Below are 13,211 nucleotides of genomic sequence, written 5' to 3' on the forward strand. Positions count from 1 at the left end.
TGCAGAACAGCAGGGGGGACGCATGCCGGTCGTACCGCCCCAGTAGTAGTAATGAGCAATGAGACGTCAAATCACAATGCCGCACCTTCCTAGATGGACGATGCAACAATTATTTCACACTTCGGTTCGCCATCATCTCAAACCACGTAAGTATTGCTTCTGCCTCAAGAGGGACATGCGCATCGCCTTGGTACATCATGACACGTGGGACCGCGCATGACAGGCCATGCTCCCCTAACGATCGCTTAGTAAAATCACCTCATTTTTACTATACTTCTTCCATATCAGTTCACATGGCATGCATGTCATTCTAGGTTGAGAATTTAATTGGCTATATATGTGATGAACAGTACTCTAGCCTTTTAAAAATTGTATACTTTTGTACAGTAGTAGTATCGATGGATTGCACCTTGGAGCAAAACATGAAATTAAAAAAAGGTGGTACATATAGAGAGCGCTCGTCGCCAAATTATGCATATAGTACTATTTAAAAAGCTAGCACGTGCTTAAATGGGGTGCTAAATTCTAGTATTAAAGAAATACTAGTATGTACGTACTGAAGAGTTAAAGTAGCGAGAAGAAACATAACATAGTTCTGCTGGGGGCTCAGCACAACACACCCCTCAAATTAAACTAAGCACACCTGAAATTAAACTATGCAACTAATCCGGTAGACACTGCATTAGAACCACCATGAGCAACGACACTGCCACCTTACTCGGAGTCCTCGTCCACGTCCTCAACTTCGTCATTGTCCCTCTTCCTCTTGGACGATACTTCTTTGCTTGAACCGCACACTTGGCTCTTGCTCTTCATCAAACCCTTGTAGATATTGAAACAAAGGTAGCAATCCATTGCAGCGTAGTGGATGTGGTCTATATCTAGTACATTTCGCTGCCATGCATGACGATGAAACGTGTGATGAGGTTTCTCCAGTTTACCATACGAAGGATGAACCATGGCTCCTGCCAGGGTCAGCATTGAAGGCTGACCACTGGAGGGCAGCAGCCAATTCTTCTGGAGGTCGAAGGGGTTGCCTACAACGAGGCCTATCTGACCTAGGACTCTTTTGTCGTTTGTAAAGTCTACAGTAACGAATTTGACTAGGTTGCTCTTGAGACAGTTCTTAAAATCTAGGCATTCAACATCGGCATGGCATATGTGGTAGACCAAGCATAAGTCATGCACACAAACCTGGATCACGACAGGCTTCTTCCTCTCTTCCTCCTTTAGATCCTTCTCTCGTCCCAAGACTATGGCGTACTCAACATCTAGCCCAGCGACCCACTCATCATCTGAGTTTTCGAACATGCCTCTGAAGCGAGCAAGGCATCCTTTCACCGTCGCGGAAGTAAGGGTGTAGATACATCAAACTCATCGCCGGTGATGGTTCTAACCTTGTACTCACCGCCGATCATGGAGATTTGGGATGCCATGTATTTTGGAGGAAGGTTAGGATTAGTGGAACTGCCGTAATGTGAAAGGACGGGATGACTAGGAGTGAACTGCCGTAATATTAAAGGATGTGCGGGGACAAGTAGGAGAGAACTGCCAGCGTGCGAACGGCAGGGTAGTGGCTTTCCATTCTCCCATGATACGGGCTTCCGAGAGCCCTTGGATCTGAGATCGAATGGTTGCATGGCGTGATTCTAGACCTATGGGTGAATATCCTATCCTGGAGGGTTATTCTGCAAATTTTCAGCAACTTAGCATGCGACCGTTTGATCTCAGATCCAAGGGCTGCCAGCAGCCTATATCATGGTCGTGCCTACCACGACCGTCGCGTCGCTCGCGCGGTCGCGCCCTTGGAGATTTAACACGGTGTGTTAGGCTATCTAATGTTGGCATGTCATCACTTAGTCACTCATACCACAACAAGGTTAGCTTATAAGGTTGGCTATATGTGTATTTTTTTTACTTCTCTCTATCTCTTTCTTCATTCTAGTATTTATTGCATTTGCCAAGGAGTGACCTCTTCCAATGAAATGGTGCTTTAGATGAGGTGCTAAGGGCATTAAATGGCTTAGCAATCAAGTCCCCAATTCATAGGTGCTTACTATTAATTTTTTATTGCTAAGTTTGCTTCATTTAATTAGCTATAGACTCAAAATTTTCTTTTCACATAGGTACACGTGCTTAGCACCGTTTCTTCCTTGGGTCACCAAACTAGTCTCTCTATCTTCTTAATTAACTTGCCACATCAGAATTTATGCCTATGTGGCAAGCTTAGCACCTGTAGGAGCAAGTAACTACAATAGTGTGCTTTACATGGCATTTTTGCATATGTGGAGGAAAGAGAGGCAAGGAAAAAGGGGAGAAATGGAATCTCATGCAAGAGCCAACCTCTACTACATGGAGGAGCATTGGGAGAGGCACATGTATGGAGGTGGTCAGGAATCGGGAGACTCACGCCGGTCGTAGCGCCGTAGTTAAAATGATAATGGCAAGTCAAATCACGGGGCCCCACTTGTCCAGCAGTAACTCGTTGTCAAATCACACAGCCCTATGTTTGCAGTAGCCTACTCCCTCATCTTCTCGCGTCTCTGTCGAACCTACTAGGTGGAACTGCCCCGCCTACCCAGCAGGAAAAGCCCCGCCCTCGACTTTTAAATACTATATGTTTAGAAACTACATCCGCTTAAGAATCCAATGATATACTTTTTGTGACATAGTAACTCATATTTAGTTAGTCAAATGGATGACCTAGAACTACATGCACGACCTATAAACCGAGACGCCTAAAAAACGAGATGGAGAGGGTAGTTCAGTACGTATCTTTTTAGATCAATATAGTCGGGATTCACCAAGGAGCAAAACCAAGTGGTAGGCTGCTCCTGTCATGTTGGTGTAGCAACTCAAGCAGGGTCAGTCCGCACACGAAATGGCGACACACTTAACAGGACCCCTTTGGCTGACATGTGGCTCATCCACCATCTTGTTCCACGTGCGATGCACCAAATTACAGTTCAGAGAAGCGGTTGGAATTAGAGTCACCCCGGTCATAGCACCGCAGTAGTAGAAAATGAGCGATGAGGGGTCAAGTCACAAAGCCCCACCTTTCCCGCATTAAGCTGGATGGACGAAGCAACCATCATTTCACTCTAGGGAGCAAGAGCAAAGAAAAGAGAAAACAATGATGCGTGCGGCAGCTACCTAGGGCACCCTAGGGTAGGGGTCTCCACTATAGATCTTTTTTAAAGCGCCTCCACTACAAATCGGCTTCTCCCTCATCCTCTTGAAGAAAACCGATGATGAGTGCAGCGGTAGGGTTTGTAGGAGTACTATGGCATGCGGGGGCCACGTCGTAGTAAACGGGAGAGGGATTGAGTTCGAGTCGACGCCTTAAATATGTGTGGGCCGCTTGGTTTTACGGGAACGAGGCATCATTTTGGTGGGTTCGGGGACCAGTGGAGATATAGTATGTACAAAAAATTGTGGATGTAGGTTCGACCGAAAGGCAATGATGCATGGGCCCTGCATTTTGATATACTTTGGGCCGCGTGAAATTTTCTACTCTACTCAAAACTAGTATATGAAACCAAATTATGAATAAATACACACTATAGCATGTAAAGCTTTGAGTCATATATGCATAATGTAGATGTTTGTTTAGTTCTTATAGTTCATCTCATTCAAAATCAATTAGTTTTATAAACATGTTAAGATTCATGGGGTTGTGCATTGTAAAGCATAAAGTAAAAAACAAATAATGGCAATTCATTTAGAAAAAAAATTCAATTATGATACAGAAGATTCTAGAACAAAGGAGAAGTAATTGTGTTTTGAGGTTTGTGGATCATGCTTAAGTTCAACCATGGAGTCTTCTAAATTGTACATTTGGCAGATCTAGTGGAATGTTGATGATATCCAACGACCAGTAGTGCTCGGATTTGCCATCTCTGCACTGTCGGATTAGCTTCATCTAGCGACCATCTTTCAAAGTTATTTGCACACTATATAGTTCCTGTGCCATAGTTGCATGTCTTGGAAAAAAGCTACTAGTGGGTTGTACTAGCTATTTAGGAATAGAAGATGTATACATGGAAGTTGTAGGGAAATAGATGACATGGAGTATCTCAATTCCTATGAGTAGGGGTTGGAAAAGATATGTCATTTGGTTCACATCATAGGAACTTTTCTATTGAATCTAGAGATGACATGTATCTCAATTCCTATGAGGAGGGATTAGAAAAGAGATGTAATTTGGTTCATATCATAGGAACTTTTCTATTGAATATACGCTAATGTTAATTTTCCTTTGAAATTATGGGAGTATAGGATTCCATTCATATGAAACAAGTGGCTCTAAAGCTATAGAAATGATATCATGTTTATTTCCTTTGAAATGTAAAGTATATGAATCTATTTCTATGAACCAATTGGCTCTAAAGGAAAAAAATCCTATAAAAATCACATCATATAGAGTTCCTATGATATTCCTCCACACCAAAGGTGATGGATATGATGGTAATAATATTTTCAACAAAAGGATGGTTGAAATTGCTGCAGGTGATACGATGGTCTTTCTTTGTAGACTCCTCCCCCATCTTTATAGTTACCTCTCAAAGTGAATGTAATGATATATACAGGGTATTCTACATGTGCATTTGGTACACGAAAACTCGGTAAAAGTTTGCGAGGTTCGAATTTTCAATAAAGCTATATGCACTGCATTTTGGAACGGAGGGAGCATACGACAGGTGCTAACACTCACGTGGAAGATTTATGTGTAGGAGGAGTGGCTGTTCTGTTAAATGACATGGCAAAACTGACACTGTCGAATGCCGATCTAACGGTTCTTACGGCATTCGTCAGGAAAAGTCTTGTGGCAAACGTTTGTCAGATAATGATTTGCGTACACATGCATTGCATTGGTACGTGCCCCCTCTCTCTCACGCACATGCACCCTCACGAGTCACGACTCTCCCAAGTCCTCTCGCACCCACCATCTATCTGCAAGTAGACGTCACGCACATATGTGCTCTTCACACCCTACCCTCAGAACTTCTAAAAAACAAAAGACGCCGCGCACATTTTATTTTAGCTCACACGTCACACACTTATACTATTACTCTTGTGGTGAACGTTCTTTGGGCATACTAGTATATTCTACTCTCACGAAGAGAAGCGGTGCACGCACACACTAGTTCTCTCACACCCACTCGCGGGTATACGTAGGAGCGCATTTTTTTGAAGCTGGTACAACAAAATCACTCCACTATATATATAAGCAGGAGCCTTAGCGCTTGCTTTACTAGGGTTCCTCTTGTTCACTCTCTCATGCTCTCCAGATCTAAGCAAGACATAGGTGGCCACACTCTCTCTCAGCTCACGGCTAGTCACAAATCCGGCTGGACAACCTCGACCGGGGCAGGGGTGTAGGTGCATCGTTCACGCCGTCGTCGGCGGCGAGGGAGGATACCAACGGCTGCCCGCGCGCCCCGATTGGCGGCCGTGCCATTCTCTCCGAGAGAGCGCCGGCTCGGGAGGGCCTCCGACCCCTTCTTCCTCCCTGCGGCATTGTGGCCAAGATGCGGCCTCCCGACGCCGTCTTTGCCACATCCCGATGACCCCCGGGTATATATTCCTTTGAAACCTGCCTTGCTCTACTGCCCCAGCTCCCCACTTGGCTTTGTGTGGATCTTTTTCTACTTTCGTCCATTGTTCCAAAGCCACCTAGAATTTTACTATTATTAGAGGTAAAGCTAGTTCATACAGTCGACTCTAAGAGTTGGTTCAAATAGGGAAGAAAGTGGGAAAGCTATAGCATGAATCTAGGACTTGGTTCTAAGAGGAAACAGGGGAAAGTAGTAGATACTGGCTACCCAACTGGTCTCTTGGTTGAAAAGATGAAGAAAGCATGGTGGATGGCGAAAGGTGGGGTAAGTGGACCTATCTCTTTGTTGAAAAAGGAAAGAAAGTGATGGGTGTTGGGGGACAACGCAAATGAGAATGAGAAGGTCTAGATTTCCTGTGCTCACAGAGGAAAATGTCGCCGAGGAGATAAAAAATGGGACAAATGCATACATGCTGCCTGAGTGTTTGCTGCTCTCGGCAACCACATCTGCCTCACCACTTTATGCCCCTGCTGTCCCTACGCCCATATCGCTACCGTTAATGTAAAATCACATGAAGCATTAAGCAATGCCACCTAATGTCACTATAAGTAATGGTCTAGTGCCGTCGATAAATTGAAGCAATGCCACCACCATTTTATGAAGTGCTTCCATCTTGCTTTATTTCCCATGAATTGTGTTTTTGCAGTTACACTTAAATCTCACACCGCTAACATTGCTTCATCCTAGTGGAACTGCACAAATTTGATTGCACATTTACTAACCATGTGCTACTCGCATGACAGTAATACTAATGCTATTGTTCTGCATGTTAATCTAGTGGCAGGGTTGATGTGATGTGATGCTACTTACTTAAGGGCACTTTCATACTGTCAATCTAGTGCCAATTATAACACAATATATGATGTTGTTAATCATACGCCACTACAAATATATGTCACTGTTTAAATAACCGTATTTCGTATTTGCGCAAACAGGGATGTCTGTCTCCATATCGTTTCGGGATGTCTGTCTCTGTATCGTTTCTACCCGCGCAATCAAAAGCACACACCTCTGTTTTAGTAGAACTACGCAAAATGAGATGGCTATCCCTCGGTGCCATCGTCTAACCACCTGTCTTCCAGGTATTCCTACATTGGTAGTTACTAGGTAGAATGACCAACGCAATATAAAAGAAGTTGATTCGTACGTTTTACTTCCTGATTGCAGTGTAGGGACGAGCGAAAACAACTGCATCCTAGTCCGGAATGCACTTTCTACCAGTTCATCCATGGACCGAGGACTAGCTTGCACGGCTGCATGGTGATATTTTGGACAGGTGCACGGACAAGAGGCATTGTGGTCTTCTTATTTCTGCAAATAGCGGTGCTTAAATTTACTGGAATGCACAAGAATTTCAGCTGGCCAGTACACTGCATGGTTCAGTTCAGCATTCCAGCTGAGACTAATACGTCTCCAAAGTATCTATAATTTATGAAGCATTCATGCTATTATATTATCAGTTTTGAATGATTATGTGCTTTATTATTTTTATATTACTTTTGGGACTAACCTATTAACTGGAGGCCCAGCCAATATTGCTGTTTTCTTGCCTATTTTAGTGTTTCGAAGAAAAGGAATATCAAACGGAGTCCAAACGGAATGAAACCTTCGGGAGCGTGATTTCTGGAACGAACATGATCTGGGAGACTTGGAGTACAAGCCAGGGAAGCTTCAAGGAGGACACGAGATAGGAGGGCGCTCCCCCCTTATAGGGTGTGCTCCCTGTCTCGTGGGCCCCTTGAGTACCCCCCGACCAACTTCTTTCACCTATATAATCCCATATACCCGAAAAACATTGAAGGAGACGATAGATCGAGAGTTCCGCCACCGCAAGCCTCTGTAGCCACCAAAAGTCAATCGGGACCCTGTTCCGGCACCCTACTAGAGAGGGGATCCATCACCGGTGGTCATCTTCATCATCTAGGCGCTCTCCATGACGAGGAGGGAGTAGTTCACCCTCGGGGATGAGGTTATGTACCAGTAGCTATGTGTTTGATCTCTCTCTCTCTCGTGTTCTCTCTATGGCACGATCTTGATGTATCACGAGCTTTGCTATTATAGTTGGATATTATGATGTTTCTCCCCCTCTACTCTCTTGTAATGGACTGAGTTTTCCCTTTGAAGTTATCTTATCGGATTGAGTCTTTAAGGATTTGAGAACACTTATGTATGTCTTGCCATGCTTATCTGTGGTGACAATGGGATATCACGTGATCCACTTGTTGTATGTTTTGGTGATCAACTTGCGAGTTCCGCCCATGAACCTATGCATAGGGGTTGGCACACGTTTTTGTCTTGACTCTCCGATTGAAACTTTGGGGCACTCTTTGAAGTACTTTGTGTTGGTTGAATAGATTAATCTGAGATTGTGTTATGCATATCGTATAATCATGCCCACGGATACTTGAGGTGACAATGGAGTATCTAGGTGACATTATGGTTTTGGTTGATTTGTGTCTTAAGGTGTTATTCTAGTATGAACTCTATAATAGATTGAAGGAAAGAATAGATTCATGTTATTTTACTACGAACTCTTGAATAGATCGAGCAGAAAGGATAACTTTGAGGTGGTTTCGTACCCTACCATAATCTCTTCGTTTGTTCTCCGCTGTTAGTGGCTTTGAAGTGAGTCTTTGTTGCATGTTGAGGGATAGTTATGTGATCCAATTATGTTATTATTGTTGAGAGAACTTACACTAGTGAAAGTATGAACCTTAGGCTTTGTTTTCGACCACTTCTATACCGTTTATGCTCACTTTTATCATTAGTTACCTTGCTGTTTTTATAATTTCAGATTACAAATACCTTTATCTACTATCCATATTCCACTTGTATCACCATCTCTTCGCTGAACTAGTGCACCTATACAATTTACCATTGTATTGGGTGTGTTGGGGACACAAGAGACTCTTTTTTATTTGGTTGCAGGGTTGTTTGAGAGAGACCATATTCATCCTACGCCTCCCACGGATTGATAAACCTTAGGTCATCCACTTGAGGGAAATTTGCTACTGTCCTACAAACCTCTGCACTTGGAGGCCCAACAACGTCTACAAGAAGAAGGTTGCATAGTAGACATCAAGCTCCTTTCTGGCGTCGTTGCCGGGGAGGTGAGTGCTTGAAGGTATATCTTTAGATCTTGTAATCGAATCTTTTTGTTTCTTGTTTTATCACTAGTTTAGTCTATAAAAGAAAACTACAAAAAAATGAAATTTAGTTTGTCTCATATGCTTCATCTTTTTAATATCTTTCGTGAGAATGATGGTAAGGAAAATTGTGCTCAAGTGCTAGAAGAAGAAATCTATAAAATGTTTGGCACTAAATCTTTGAATGAGGAGCATGATTTCAATGTTATTAGTATGAATTCTTTGAATACCCATGATGCTAATGATATGCAAAGCCACAATCTTGGGGATGCTATGTTTGATGAAGATGATATTTTTTGTCCCCCAAGTTTTGATGAGCAAATTTATTATGATGAAAGCATGCCTCCTATTCATGATGATTATTGTGATGATATGTATGCTATAAAGAATAATGATAACCATGAAACTTGTCATCATGATTTTAGTTTTCAATTGGATTATGCCTCACATGATAATTATTTTGTTGAGTTTGCTCCCCCTATTATTCATGAGAAGAAATTTGCTTATGTGGAGAGTACTAAAATTTCTATGCAAGTAGATCATGAAAAGAATGCTTTAGGTGCTGGTTATATTGTTGAATTCATTCATGATGCTACTGAAAAATATTATGAGGGAGGAACATATACTTGTAGGAATTCCAATAATATCAAGTTTCCTCTCTATGTGCTTAAAATCTTGAAGTTGTGCTTGTTTTGCCTTCCTATGCTAGTTGATTATTGTTCCCATAAGTTGTTTGCTCACAAAATACCTATGCATAGGAAGTGGGTTAGACTTAAATGTGATAGTCATATTCTTCATGATGCTCTCTTTATGTTTCAATTCTTATCTTTTATGTGAGCATCATTGAAATCATCATGCCTAGCTAGGGACATTAAACGTTAGCGCTTGTTGGGATGCAACCCAATTTTATTTTTGATCTTCGATTTTGCTCCTGTTTAGTAATAAATAATTCATCTAGCCTCTGGTTATATGTGGTTTTATGTTTTAATTAGTGTTTGTGCCAAGTAGAACCTTTGGGAAGACTTGGGTGAAGTCTATATGATCTTGCTGTAAAAAACAGAAACTTTGCGCTCACGAGATTAGCTTCCATTTTTTTTACTGGATAGTGATTTTAGGTTGATTCTTTTTGAAGATGATTAATAGACAAATTACTCAGGTCCATCAATTTATTTCAGAATTTGTGGAGTTCCAGAAGTATACGTTTGATACATATTACTACAGACTGTTCTGTTTTAGACAGATTCTGTTTTCATTGTGTTGTTTGCTTATTTTAATGAATCTATGAGTAGTATCGGAGGGTATGAACCATAGAGAAGTTGGAATACAGTAGGTTTAACACCAATATAAATAAATAATGAGTTCATTACAAAGTGGTGGTTTGTTTTCTTTTACTAACGGAGCTTACGAGTTTTGTTTTGAGTTTCGTGCTGTGAAGTTTTCAAGTTTTGGGTAAAGATCCGATGGACTATGGAATAAGGAGTGGTAAGAGCCTAAGATTGGGGATGCCCAAGGAAACCCAAGGTAATATTCAAGGACAACCAAGAGCCTAAGCTTGGGGATGCCCCAGAAGGCATCCCCTCTTTCGTCTTCGTTCATCGGTAGCTTTACTTGGAGCTATATTTTTATTCGCCACATGATATGTGTTTTGCTTGGAGCGTCAATTTATTTTGTTAGTATTTTCTTGATGTTATTTAGAATAATGTTTTGCATCTATATTTTCAATAAAAATGTCAAGGATAGCCTTTACCTTGCTTATTTTGCTAGTATACATGTTGCTGTTTGAAAACAGAAAGTTTACCGCTGTTGAAAAAATTCCCTAGAAAAGTCAGAGAGTGATATAATGTTGAATATTTTTGCATACTGAGCTCTGGTAAATATTCTACAGCGTAGTATTTTTCTTATAATTTTGGGAGTTAGGGAAGTATGATGAATCTTGCATTCTTTACAGACTATACTGTTTTGGCAGATTGCTGTTATGTTTGCATTGTTTGCCTATGCTTGCTTGTTTAATGATTCTATTTGAGGATAGGGGTATTAAATATGCAGAGAAATTTAGTATGCAATGTTGAATAATAATTTTAGTAATTTGTTATAGTAGAAAATGATAAGGTTTTAAATTGTTTATACTAACTTATCTCACGAGTTCTTGTTGAGTTTTGTGTGGATGAAGTTTTTTAGATTTAGGAAACTGTGATATGAAAGGAATTAAGGAGGCACAAAAGCTCAAGCTTGGGGATTCCCAAGGCACCCCAAGATAATATTCCAAGAAGTCTCAAGCATCTAAGCTTGGGGATGCCCCGGTAGGCATCCCACCTTTCTTCTTCAACAATTATCGGTTAGTATCGGTTGAGCCTAAGTTTTTGCTTCTTCACATGAGTCGTGCTATCCTTGCAATGCCATTTTATTTTGCTTTGCTTGTTGTTTGAATAAAATACCAAGATATGAAATTCTTAAATGAGAGAGAGTCTTCACATAGTTACATAATTATTTAACTACTCATTGATCTTCACTTATATCTTTTTGGAGTAGTTTGTCATTTACTCGTGTGCTTCACTTATATCCTATGAGTAAATGGTTGAATGAGTTGAATGTCATAAATCTGAAATTATATATGTTTCATTTGCGTTTCCCATGGGGAGTAATGACTTCGCATCTAAGAAGTAGATGTTGTGAATTTATTCAAGATTAGCAAGCATTGTATTGGTCATTTGAACAATTCATGAAAGAATATTGAAGGAAGAGAGATTTCACATATAAATATATTATCATGGACATCTTTTATAATTGTGAGCACTCATTAAGAATGACATGCTAAAGAGTTGATGTTGGATAAGGAAGACAACATAATGGGTTATGTTTTCTCACATCTCAGTTAAAGTATATTGTCATGGATCATTCAAACATGTTGAGCTTGCCTTTCCCCCTCATGCTATCCAAAATTCCCTGCACCAAGTAGAGATACTACTTGTGCTTCCAAATATCCTTAAACCCAGTTTTTGCCATGAGAGTCCACCATACCTACCTATGGATTGAGTAAGATCCTTCAAGTAAGTTGTCATTGGTGCATTCAATAAAAATTGCTCTCTAAATATGTATGACTTATTAGTGTGAAGAAAATAAGCTTTATACGATCTTGTTATGGAAGCAATAAAAGCGACGGAGTGCATAATAAAGGTCCATATACAAGTGGCAATATAAAGTGATGTTCTTTTGCATTAAGATTTTGTGCATCCAACCATAAAAGCGCATGACAACCTCTACTTCCCTCTGCGAGGGGGCTATCTTTTACTTTATGCAAGAGTCGAGGTGATCTTCACCTTTCCATTTTTCATTTTATCCTTTGGCAAGCACCTCGTGTTGGAAAGATCCTGATATATATATATATATATATATATATATATATATATATATATATATATATATATATATATATATATATCAAATTGGATGTAGGTTAGCATGAACTATTATTGTTGACATCACCCAAAGGTGAATACGTTGGGAGGCAACACTATAAGCCCCTATCTTTCTTAGTGTCCGATTAAAACTCCATAACCACAAGTATTGCGTGAGTGTTAGCAATTGTAGAAGACTATATGATAGTTGAGTATGTGGAATTTGCTAAATCAAAGCTCTAACATAGACCCTTATTGAAAATAATATGAATTGCAATTGTTTGATGACTAAGAATGAAGTTTGCTAGTTTTGAAGAAAGTTTATGGTCTATGCTTTAACATGTGAATAGCTTGTTACTTGATCGTGAGAAGTTTTATGAGATGAACTATTGTTGGACATATAATCATGCTAGAAAAGGTGATTGAAATTATCATTGATCAAACTTGTGCACCTACTAGCATTCACACTTCATAAATCCTTTCTTCTATCATTTACCTACTCTAGGACAAGCAGGAATTAAGCTTGGGGATGCTGATACGTCTCCAACGTATCTATAATTTATGAAGCATTCATGCTATTATATTATCTGTTTTGAATGATTATGGGCTTTATTATACATTTTTATATTACTTTTGGGACTAACCTGTAAACCGGAGGTCCAACCCATATTGCTGTTTTCTTGACTATTTCAGTGTTTCAAAGAAAAGGAATATCAAACTGATTCCAAATGGAATGAAACCTTCGGGAGCGTGATTTTTGGAACGAACATGATCTGGGAGACTTGGAGTACAAGCCAGGGAAGCTTCGAGGAGGCCAGGAGATAGGAGGGCGCCCCCCCTATAGGGCGCGCCCCCTGTCTCGTGGGCCCCTCGAGCACCCCCTGACCGACTTCTTTCACCTATATAATCCCATATACCCTAAAAACATCGAAGGAGACGATAGATCAGGAGTTCTACCGTCGCAATCCTCTGTAGCCACCAAAAGTCAATCGGGACTCTATTCCGGCACCCTGCCGGAGAGGGGATCCCTCGCCGGTGGCCATCTTCATCAT

The sequence above is a fragment of the Triticum dicoccoides genome, chromosome 5B (assembly GCF_002162155.2).
Source record: "Triticum dicoccoides isolate Atlit2015 ecotype Zavitan chromosome 5B, WEW_v2.0, whole genome shotgun sequence".
Classification (NCBI taxonomy): Eukaryota; Viridiplantae; Streptophyta; class Magnoliopsida; order Poales; family Poaceae; genus Triticum; species Triticum dicoccoides.